Source organism: Apis mellifera, linkage group LG7 (genome assembly GCF_003254395.2).
Source record: "Apis mellifera strain DH4 linkage group LG7, Amel_HAv3.1, whole genome shotgun sequence".
Classification (NCBI taxonomy): domain Eukaryota; kingdom Metazoa; phylum Arthropoda; class Insecta; order Hymenoptera; family Apidae; genus Apis; species Apis mellifera.
The window spans coordinates 12,237,211-12,250,013 of record NC_037644.1 but is presented as its reverse complement, the minus strand read 5'-3'; the positions used below and the strand labels follow the sequence as shown (position 1 = coordinate 12,250,013).

At 29.7% G+C, this 12,803-nt stretch overlaps 1 protein-coding gene and 1 long non-coding RNA gene across 4 annotated transcripts in view; one reads left to right on the top strand and one right to left on the bottom strand.

The window, feature by feature from the left end:
- LOC411534 (circadian locomoter output cycles protein kaput) overlaps positions 1-12,803 on the top strand; it is a 72,487-nt gene that overhangs the window by 24,263 nt on the left and 35,421 nt on the right. The gene's annotated exons all lie outside the window — the stretch shown is intronic.
- LOC107964760 lies at positions 2,632-4,685 on the bottom strand. The gene is made up of 2 exons (XR_001703764.2): positions 4,103-4,685; positions 2,632-2,807 (listed from the first exon to the last, which is right to left on the bottom strand). It is a non-coding gene; the product is annotated as an uncharacterized LOC107964760 (long non-coding RNA).

Sequence of the window (12,803 nt, the reverse complement as noted above, 5' to 3'; positions counted from 1 at the left end):
TTTTGTTTACAGGAATTTCGATTTTTCCATAAATATTTCTCGAAACTTCTTTAAACGTTATCCGAATGCCATCACGCACTATTTTAGTCGAAGCGAATCGCTAGTGTGCATTCCTGCACGGTCGAGGACAGATATCGAGGAAGAGAGAGAAAGAAAGAGAGTGTGTGTGTGATGTGTTGTGTGTGTGTATGTGAGAGAGTGAGAGGAAAGAATAAGAAGGAAAGGAAGAAGGATCAAGGTGATCGGAAATCGATGAAGAATCAGGAAGGAATGAAACGAGAAAAGTTGGTGATCGATGGAAGAATCGAATTTCACGTCGATTCGATCCGAGGTCGAAAGGAGAATAGCGCGAGCAGAATGGAAATGGTTATTCTTAAAGCGGATTCGAGATATTTGGAGGTTAGCTACGTCACGATGCACGATGATTCGCGATGCATCGAAAACACGTTTCGTTTGCAACTGGCTCGGGAATAACCGAATTTACCCGTGAACTTGAACCGCGTCACGATCACGTTGGCGATGAAAATTGCAACCTCTGTTTTTGTTTCTTCATCTCTCGTCTCTCTCTCCTGCTCTCGTTCTTTCCGTTATGCAATTTGGCTTTGAACCTGTAATTAATCTATCTTTATATCGTACGGGATGTTTTTAAAATATGTGATAGAATCGAAAGGAGAATCATTTCTACGACTTATATAAAAATAAAAATCATTAAATTTGTATTATTAAAATTAATTAATAATAAATGTAAATTTAAGCTAATCTAACCTAACTTTTTTTTTCACATAAGACTACGTTTCTTCGTACAAAGTTTTCGAAAAAAAATTAAAGAGAATTAAAGAAAATATCAGTTTCTTCGTATGATTGGAAAAATTATAGATATCTCTAATGGAAAAATTATATAATATTAGGATATCTTAATGGAAGACCGTATTTAAGAACGTATTAACGAAAATTATTGTAAAATCGTTATAAAATTCTTCAAAAGATTATCGAAGAAGTTTTTATATGTATTGGTATAAATCCTAATGGTCATCGATAAAAACATTTCAACTTTATAACCAAAGTTAATTATGCTCGATCGAACAAACAGAGCATTGTTTTACAATGTTCTTCGTAAACATAAAGTATCGTTTTCGATAAAAAATCTGGATTAATAATAAGAATGATATATTTACAGTGAAAAGTGATCCCGTATAAACTTATCCTCTATTTAACGCATAATCGAGAGAAGAATTTTTATCGATCATATATCAATCTCGATATTATTAATTGTTTGCGCCATTTTAAAAGATTATGGTAGTGTACACAGTGTGCAATAATCGCGCAAGCGATTCATTGCTAACGTTTCGTTATCATCTTATCGATGAATATTTTTTTAATCTAGAAAATTAATATATTTTTTTTCAATCGATAGATAGATTTTTCATTGTTCACAGGTAATGAGTAAATTATCGTATTTTGATATGATTTTTATATCTATAATTAAATAATAATATATATGAGGCGAGAGTTTCCATGGAATTCAAAAAAAAATAAATTCAGAAACAACAAATGTTTGAAATAATTTAATTAAAATATCGTATTGTCTTTTTTTAGATTCAATAAGAAACATAAACAAATTTTTGTTTCATATAATCCAAATGTCGCGTAGCGCGACATTTTTCTGGAACATAACCTCTCTGTTATACGAGGATTATCTTGTACTTGCTATTTAGTGACTAAGTCATCTGCCACCACGCGATGCGAAACGTGTGAACATCTGCAAGAATTCCAACTTGTTACATTTAATCTCACGTTTCGAAAAGTGAGCGAAAAAAAACTTTTGATAGAGAAGAGAATCGTGCAATTTTTTTCGAAGAAATACCGATGATTTTCATAGGTGTGTTAGTTCTATAGAACGTGGCAATCTTGTTCGATTTTAATTGCGTCGTTCTCGCGATTTTAAAAACTTTGTAAATAAATCTAGGAAAAATAGTTATATAAAATAATTTTACATCGATATACAAAAATAATATATCAATTCCCATACGAGTTTTTTTTTTTTCATTTTATGATTTTTCTTTTGAACGCATATTGTTCATGTTCAAAATTTTTTGCGAATTTCAATTTTTTCAAAATTTCGTTTTTCTTTTTTTTGCCTTTTTTCTTTTTTTTTTCTATCGATATTCTATTTGCGTTTTTACGTAAAAGATTCTTATTTTATCAATATCGTCAGAAAGATGAAAAATAACGCCTAGTGGACATCGATGATAAATATAATATATTACGTCACATTTGACTCGCATCCCTGAAAAACGTAACATGGAATAAAAATTTTCGTTCAATAATTTTTTATTTCCATTTTAAATATTATCATGACGAATTGATCGATATATTTTTTTTTTATTTGGATTAAATACGTGTGAATGATGATTTTATTTGAAGTTGGACATATATACATATATGTATTTTTTCTTCGTTTTCGAGCACACAGGTGAATGTAAAACTTTTTATAACAATCTGTCTTTTTTCCTTTTCGTTGTACTTTTTAATTAAGTTTATTCTAGAGACTCGTTCCCATGCTGCTATATCTATAATACAAGCGATCGTTCAGTTTGTTTAATACGTCCTGCATGTTCGTCCTGTAGTCCATTTTCTCTCAGGGCAATAGTGTGAAAAAATATGTTCCTCTTCTGTTTTAATTAAAACTTTTCGTTCCCAATTTTAAATCTCCATGCTTCGACGATTAAATAATAAATATCATTACATATAGTATCTTTATACCATGGTCACCACCAAATTTACATTACATCATCCGACATCATTCTCTGAAAAATTATCGTGAAATTAAAAAGAAGAAAAAAAAAAAAAAAGGTGGAAAAAAATTAACATAATAACTGGTTTTGCCAGATCAGATTTCTTTATTTCACTCTTTTATTTTTTCATGATGATCAATCCTACTATTTTTACCATTTGCAGAATCGTATCATTATCGATCGCAAACATGTTTATTAAAAGTTATAAATGAGGTAAAATTTTAGTTTCTAACACAAAAAAGTTTGTTTACTTCAAATATATGTACAATTATATGAATGGTAGAAATAGACAGGATAATTATAATACGACAATGACCGATTTTATGACTGCGGTTATAATACTTTATAGGTTAGAGCTTTCCGCGAAAACGAAACTTTCCTGAACGAACCTGAATCCGCTTCTTGCGCAACAGGTTCAAGGTCCTACCGCAACCTCTCTTATCCTACCACAACGTTTATTCGCGCCAATGTTTCCGTATTCGATGGTCCCTCTCTTTCTTAATCTCGTTCTGTATTTGTTCGAAACACCTGACATAGACCCTCGCTCGCTCTGTTGTTTCGATTCATTTCTCTTTACTTTTCGACGTTTTCAAAATCGATTTAACACAACGATCTTGCACAATATAAAATTACTTTGGTCATTTTGTTAATGAAACGCACAAATTCAACGATAATCGTATATATTTATCGTTCACGTGTTTCGGTCAAAGTTTTCTGATTGTTATTCTAATTAAGATCGCTTTCTATTTGTACAGTTGCATATACCACGTGCTTGCGGAACTGTAATTTTATGATTTGACGTAATCTATATATTTGAATTTAAAAATATAAAGAAAGGAGAAAATTAGTTTTAAAAAATTTAAAAAAAAATTTTTGTTTATTTCAAAAACAGAATTTAATTATACTTTGGAAATAATTTTTAAGTATTATCCTTAATTATACTAATTATCTAAATTATTAGGTATTTGGCATGAAATATTTCCAACATTAACATTTTATAGCGATAAAATATTTTTTTTTAGAAGAAAAAACAAATTAAAAATTAAAAAAAAAAGTGTAAAAGAAATGTGAATATCTAGCATATAATTATAATATATTTTTTTAACTATTAAATTTTTTATGCAATATTGATACATATAGTGGAATCAGGAAAATAATTTTTCTTTCTATGGTTTTTTTTTATTATTACGAAATTGTTTAAAACAAATTAAAAATCTTGTGATAAAAATAATATTAAATATTACTATGTTTGAATTATGACATGTTACAGCGAATCAAATAACATGGATTTATTCATGAAAATATACCTTTCGGATTGTTTATTGCCATATATCCGTTTATCATCGATGTCCACTAGGCGTCACTAGCAGGTCTACTGACAATTATGGATGAGCACCATAATAGTCACATGATCATGTGTCACATGATCAAATAGATGTCATCATAAATTAGCGATTTTTCTTCAAAGTAAGAAATTATGAAGTATAAAATGATATAAAAAAGTTTAAAAATTCACTAATGTAGATTTTTCCAATTGTTTTCGCGGGAAGGCTCGATTGCATCTTTAGAAAGTTGCAAAATAGACGCGCTTTGTGTCGACGCGATGTGGTATAGTTAAAACATGGCCGCGGAAAGTTCCTCGGTTTCGTGCATCGGTAGATAAGACTCGAGAAGCCTTGACTTATTTCTCTCGTGCCGCGCAAGAAATTTTGCTCGAGACGTGCAATCGTTACGGGAACGTTCATTGTAAGTGAAAACAAACGTGTCGAGTGTCGTATGATCGATTGCTCGCTCGCGTCCGTGAGATTTTTCCATGTTTTCTCTCGCTTCACCGCCCTGGAAGCCTAAGGTAGAAATGGATATAAGACGGATAAAGGCTCTGACGTTTTTCGTGAGTATTACCTATATTAAGTTATAACATTAAATATACTTTGCAACTCTGATCGATTTCTCGACGAACAGAGAAGGACAAAAAAATGCTATCGATAATAATGCTTGAAAAGAAGGATTGAAAGTATCGCGAAACGAATTATCAACAATCGAAATGAAAAAAATATCGATCTCGTGATGATTTATAGAATTTTTCACATAAATTTTTATTAATCTCTATGTATTCAATTCCTTTGAATGACAAGGCTTTAATATCTGCTCTGTATTGTGAAGTAAAACTTTCGACGACTATTATCTACCATGAACAGGATCCATTCGGTGACTAATGTAGATGTCTCTGGTATATTCCGGCCATTTTCATAGACAGTGTCTATTGTGAGTTAGCAGTGGGCTAGTTTATTATTCCATGAGTTTTTCTGTCATAATACCTGAAATACATCCTATCGCGATGAAAAATTTTCACATTTGAAAAGCAATTTCGTCATAAGGAAACAAGATATTCTACAAACAAGATACGGTTTAACTTTTCGAATAAAAAAAAAAATTACTAAAATATAACAAACAAAGAATTCCAAAAATAAAACGAATGTAACAAAAATACTAAAATGAAAGTTAAAACGATAGAAAAAAAATAATGCAAAAATCAGAAAAGATACCAATACAAATACATCGGAAAAATTACAATAATAATTACACATAATAATAATTATATATAATACTACATATAATATTGTAGATGGAATAACAAAAATATTAAAGAAAAAGTAAAGTTATCAAATCAAGTTTTATTGAACGAAATCAACTTTAAATTTTCCAAAGTAAATACATATTAAAGCGATGAGGACATAGATAGACTTGTGCATCGAGAAGGAAAGGACTATGTTCATTATATCCACCCTATTATTTTTTTTTTTAGTAGAGGGTAACAACCCTTAAAAATGAATGCACGTGTGGCTAAGTTTCGCATTAGACGCGGTAGATTGAATAGCTATTGAAGAAAAAAAATGATGAAATTAAGTATACAATGATCCGTATAAAATGTTAAAACCCTTTTCGAAACTAAATAATTTTTTTTTTTAATTAAACGATATATATATATCGAAAAACCGAAAACAATTTTTACTTTTATATTTTTTAAAAAAAATGGAAACAATTCTTCCACTATTTCGAGACTTATTTCAAAAATTTTACATTTTAAATTTTAATTGATTTTTGTATAGCGTTTAATTTGAGAAAAAAATTTCACAGTTGAAACAGTTTGTAACATCAAGCGATGAACAATTCAAAATCCAATTTCGAAAAAGAAATTTTTTTTTAAAAATTTAAAAAGAGATCGATTTATTTTATTCCGCAACTTTGTTCATAAAACATTAATTTTTCATTTAACACCAGCTTAACTCGTTTCCCGAGTTCCTTGAATAATATTTCGATTTTTATCGTTAACGGCCCGTTATCTCCGGTTAATGAATATTGATAGATGCGATAAGAAAATTTGAAGAAGTATTATTGGCAACGTACAACTCGACTTTGATAAATCGAAGCTGGTGCTCTATTATATACGAAGTATATAGATATGCACCTTTGTTCGTGCAATCGAATAACAAGTTTTTTTCGCTACTAAGATTTTTGATTTGTCGTTTTTTAAGGAATAGGAATATAATCTTGATCGATGGCGTGATAACTTGCACTTTGTTTACGATTTTTTGTATACGCAAACGGAATGAAATTCTTACGTAAACTGATTACGATTTATTGTATTTTATAAATTTTCCGTTTTTCTTTTTCTTTTTTTTTGTCGTAAAAATGTACGATTTGTTACGTACTTATTTACGTATTGATATCGTAAATCTGATTTGTTTTGGTGGGGAGGGAAAAAAAAAGGCTCGTCGATAAAACGTTACGCTTGAATACGTGCTATTTGAAATTTTAACATACCCGCTCGAATTATTTATTATTATAAAAAAATATTTCAAACAGAATTTAATATTGTTTGAAAAACACGACTTGATATAATTTTTTTTTTTTTATGAAAAAGATAATTTTAATAATATATCAGATATTTTTTGTATACTGTTTTTCAATTCCATTCGATAACTTTCCATTTTTTCCACTTTTTTCACTCTCCTAAATTTTCTTACGTATACTTTTTAATAATATTCGATGAATAGTTGTAAATATATAGGATTATAATGGTTCTAAATTTGGAATTCATTGGTTCAGAAGAATTATGAACATTGAAAGTTTGGCGAAGTGGAAGGGATAACGATAGGCAAGTTGCAAGGGTAAAAATTCCAGTTAGAGATATTATGTATCGTACCTATCCTTACCTCTATCTCTTTGGTGTTCGAGGGAAGGAAGGAAGGGCTAAAAATTCTTTGGCCGGTTGTCATCAGGTCTATGAACTTTAATCTCTGAAATATAAAAAGAAAATACTTAGGAACGCTATAAAAGCGTCTATAAAAAGATGCCGTAAACGGTAGATAAATCGTTATCATCGGTTAACCGTTTTACCATCGAGTCATCCGAGTAAAGTTCGTCCCTTCGAATCTTGTGTAAAGAAATAGAACGGGACAGGAAAGATAAACGTTATATTTCCGTGATGTGGAAATTCATTTTTATTCAACTATCGATTTGCAAAGTATAAATAGCGGTTTATGTACGTCTATTTATAAATTTACTTCAATCAAAATGGAAAATTTTTTTTTTGAATAATGCATGATGGTATGTAATCAAGAATGGAAGGCATTTCATAGATTTACAAGTCACTATTTTTCTTTTTTTAACTTGGTTAGTTATTTTTATCGTTTAACGTATTTATTCATTCATATGCATTTATTCAGTTTAAAAAATAGCATCGACTGATTTCACAACATTTATAACTGTGCATTCTTGATATGCTCTTTTTTCCTTTTTTTCCAAAATTTTATTTTATTCGATTACACGTGGATGTGTGTCGAAACAGTAGGATCGATATCCAATCACAAATTTATCGAAACACGAACAACCAATCGTTACCTTATTATTTGTATATATGGCTAACTTCATCTTGGTCCTTATCCAATCACAGATCCGATCGAAATATTGACAACCAATCGTTGCTTTACATTTGGCTAACTTCATCGTGGCCCTTATCCAATCACAGTTCTATGAGAACATTGACATCCAATCGATGTATCGTTACTTTACATTTGGCCAACTTCATCGTGACCCTTATCCAATCACAATTCTATCGAAACATTGACATCCAATCGACATATATCGTTATCTTTTCGCTAACTTTATCGTGATTCTTATCCAATCTGCAAATCTATCGAAACATTGACATACAATCGATATATCGTTACTTTATATACGATTAATTTTATCGTGACACTTCTCTAAACATAGATCTATCGATACATCCAATCGATATATCGTTACCTTTTGACTAATTTTATCCTCCTCCAATCATACATCTATCGAAACATTGATATCGAATCGATATATCGTCACTCTACATTTGACTAATTTCATAATCTATACTCAAATTCCATAGTGTCTGCAGATCCGAGCAACAGTGACACCTTTGTGTTTCCATACACGATACCCACCAGTGATGGATAAAATTTAATAGTTCGATAATTTATCGTTCAAAACGTAATAATAATCGTGAATAACTGTAACGATCGAAGTTATACGAAGAGCGAATTAACAGCTATTTAATTAATAAATTATTCAAGCATTATTTAAAGTATTTTATTCGAAATTTTTAACTAGTTACTTTTCCAACGGGTTAATCTCAACTCTGATCGTGGTTAATGTAAAGTAGCCTAGGTTAGGTTAGGTTAGATTAGATTAGGTTAAGTTTACTTTTATTTGATTTTAATTTGAAGAAAAGCATACTCTCGATGGAATAGCTTATATTTGATTCTAATTTGAAAAAAAGATGATTGATATATTCATGTGGAAAAATCGTGGGCAATGAAAAAGAAAAATTTCATAAAGTTGAAATTAAAAATTATTTCGATACTTTATTCAATTATAATAATTGAATAATCGTATTGTATGAAAAAAAGAATTATTTATAATAACCACAAAATAAATATTATTCAAACATTATTTAAAGTAATTTTATTCGAAATTTTTAACTAGTTATTTTTCCAACGGGTTAATCTCACCTCTGATCGTGGTTAATGTAAAGTAGCCTAGGTTAGGTTAGGTTAGATTAGATTAGGTTAAGTTTGCTTTTATTTGATTTTAATTTGAAGAAAAGTAATATTCTCGATAAAATAGCTTATATTTGCTTCTAATTTGAAAAAAAGATGGTTGATATATTCATGTGTGGAAAAATCGTGGGCAATGAAAAAGAAAAATTTCATAAAGTTGAAATTAAAAATTATTTCGATACTTTATTCAATTATAATAATTGAATAATTGTATTGTATGAAAAAAAGAATTATTTATAATAGCCACAAATAAATATTCAAACATTATTTAAAGTAATTTTATTCGAAATTTTTATCTAGTTACTTTTTCAACTCTTCGGTTGCACACGTTTCACAAAAGAATCTAAAAATGGCTACTCGAAATGCTGTCGTGTTCGAAAGATGAGACCTCGACGTCGATCATGAAATTCTCGTAGAGAGGAGATCGGCTGATCTCGAAGGAATAGATACGTTTGACCGAACCGTTTGCCGTCTTGTCGACAAAATCCGATTTGCGAGTTGTCAGAAGCGCAATAATATCTGTATTTCGTTTGCATCTCGTCCGTTTCCGCGTGATCTTAGACGTGACATTTCGATGATGGAATTCTCTTTAAACAATTTCGAGGAATGCAATCGAGAATGTTTCGACAAATGACACGAAAGATTGATTTTTCTTTTTAACACTTTTCCTTTTATCTCCGTAATAGTTTGTCCCTATTCCGTGATAATTATAATTCTCCTTACTTAGGATAATATTGACTCCAGTATTTTTTAAGATACGTTTTAAAATAAATCGAAGAATTTTTTAAAGCCAAATTAAATGATTCAAACGTTTAAATTAATAGACTTTTACAATTTTCATCATTTTTCTTAACTTCTTTCTATTTCAACGATATTGTAAAAATATTGGAAATATGACGTAGAAAGAAAAATATTTCGTTCGTTGAAAACACTTGGAAAATTATATTTTAAATAGATCGTATATAAGATAATCAATGAGGTTATTTTTTACCTAACAATTATTTTATGACGTCAAATTGCGTTATTTTCCAATCGTAGAGGAAAAGTCATTGTTAAAAACCGCGCATTTAGCGGCGAAATACGTAAAAGGAATATCGATAACGGGGTATGCGTCGAGAGTTACGTAAAACCTGGTTTCTCTGTGTGTCGCGTGATGGTCAATTCTCGTTTCGGTGGTTCAATCAACTTTGACACGAATTAATCGGGGATTAACGCGCGGGAAAAATGTTTTCGAAATGCATTGGACGATCGATCCTTTCGTTCGCGATAAATTTCACTGAATAAATTTCATCGAGCGATTGGAAACGCGACAAAATGTCCGTGAAAGTAAACACGCGAGAATCGACGTCGTGGAAGGAAAGGCCACTAGCTTCGTGTATCGAGTCGTTTTATCGATGAATAATAAAGAACTTTGCTGGTGGTAATATTTATGTTTCGTGAAATCACGTACGTATTTTTATATTATGATACAATATTCGCTTTATTATAAAGATTTTCAAGGTGGTTATCGACTGTGGATAAGTAAATTGAACGACGCGTGAAGGGATTTTTAGGGAATTTTATTTCTAGAGAATTTTGAACAGAATCATCTTTTTATTCGCGATTACGAAGTGAAAGGTAACAAAATTTAAACAGTTTTTTCAAGAGATTTTTTTTTTTTTTATTATTTTATTAATTTAGAGAATTTAAAAAGGAAATTAAATTGATGCGTTATTAATTCAAACGAAGTTTCAATTAAAAATTTCTTCAACATTTCTAAATATCTATATTTTACATTCTTCATTTTTTTTTAAAAATGAATCGTTATCGTTAAATAAAAATTTAAGATATAAAAGTTTAAACTTTTTGAGATAAAAGTTTTTAATCGAAACAGAAATTCTTAAAATAAGTTGTTAAACGTAGATACGATCTAAGAGGAGTCGTAATTGGAATAATCAGCAATTCACGTTCCATTTAATCGCTCATTTTATTGAATATCGCTTAAGCCATTGTAATCTGTAACATCGAATTCAAAATGCTATAATTTGTACTCGATATATACTCGATTTAAAGATTCGAATCTATTAAACCTAGAAATTTCAAACTTAAATTTTTCCACATTAATTCGTGATTTTACATTTTATTATTTTACAATATAAAAACACGTAAAAACTGGTGAGAGAAAGAAATTTCTAAAAAATAATTATTTAAACCTTCCCTATTTATATTTGTAAATTTCTCATATTAAAAAATTAATAATATAAATTATACAATATATATGTAATTATACAATGTTCTGAATAGGTTATAGAGTTCAACAAAAATACACAAAAATATACACAAAATCGCGTATATCGTAATTGGCGTTAAATTGTACCTATCGTCTCATCGACCTTAATTGATCAGAGCCCGTTTCGCGGCACCTTGTCGACTATGCGGACCGCAAACCACCACAGACACAATGTATTTCCCAATATCAAGGGATACGATTTATCGAATTGTACGTTTGCCAATAATTATAATCGAACGCTAACTCAATTATTTGGCTCACCCGTGACAACTTGTGTAGCGCAAATTCTTCTACCGTGATAGTATTTATATATATATATATACATATACATAAAAACAGAGATGATGGCGAAAATTTTAATAGCCGAAGTTGAGAATAAAGTTGCTTCAATAATTTTCCACTTCGACTCTATTTATATCGTAGAAACTTTTTAACGCTCTTTCTTTTATCTTCGCAATAGTTTCTGTGATTATTATTCGAAAGCATCATTCGAATAATTTTATTATTCGAAATAATAAACTGTGGTTACTGATTAATTATAATTATATAAGATCTAAAGAATAATTGTTATTTCGAGCATTTTAATGAATAATTTATATATTTAACTTTAATATTTAACTATTATATTTAACTATTAAACTTTTATATTTAACTATTTTATATTTTTTAACTTTTAGTTAAAAATTTTTCAAGTTAGCGGCCAACACGGCTAATGTTTTTTAAACCAGAAGACTGGTGCCAGAAGAAAATGTTAGTGAGAGGGGAGGGGGGAGCTACGAAATAATATGCATAAATACAAATTTTACATCTAGTATTTTAGAGAGAAACGAAGATGATTCTCACTTTTTTTATTCATTTAAATTTAATGCAATATTTCATACGTTTTATCATATCGTGTGAAATCGTATATCAAGATTAATTCATTTACGTGCATAATCACGATCTTCAAGGTTAGAAATGAAACATTTATGTGTTACTATTAATTACTTACTGATATTTCTTATTGATACGTTTATCTTTCGTTTACAATGTGATTTTTATTTTATTAAAATTTATGCAGCAAAATCACTTCTCTGTTATTTCGTTGGAATTTATATATAAATTTTTATGTTCCAAAGAAATGGATTGGAATGTATAAAAATCCGTGAAAATTTTCAGATTTCTTTTTTTTTATAGGACATTGTTAAAAATATATAAAATTGTTTAATAATATTACCAATTTTATTATTTATCGATTATTTAGAATTCGTGTAAAAATATTAACGATGTATAAATTTTATTTTTCGTTGATCAAATTCACGTAATTCATATGAATAAAGATCATCACGTGTGATTCGAGACAAACTGATCCACTCTCTATTTCACAATTTTCCTCGATCGAAAAAAAAAAATCTCCACGTTCCAAATTTCGATCTCATTCACCAAAAACGTACGAAAATTCCCTGGAAAAAGGAATCACCGTCATCTTTGTCCTTGATTGCAGTCGAAAGAGAGGAGGAGATGGATAAAGGGACGAGTAACGGAAAAGAAATTACACGCGACGTGATATCCTAGGGATATCCTAGGGATATCCGGCGGTCCCATTTGCGCGCGGGGAGGGAGAGAGATAGCATCGATATTAAATTGGACGAGCATTCGAGGATT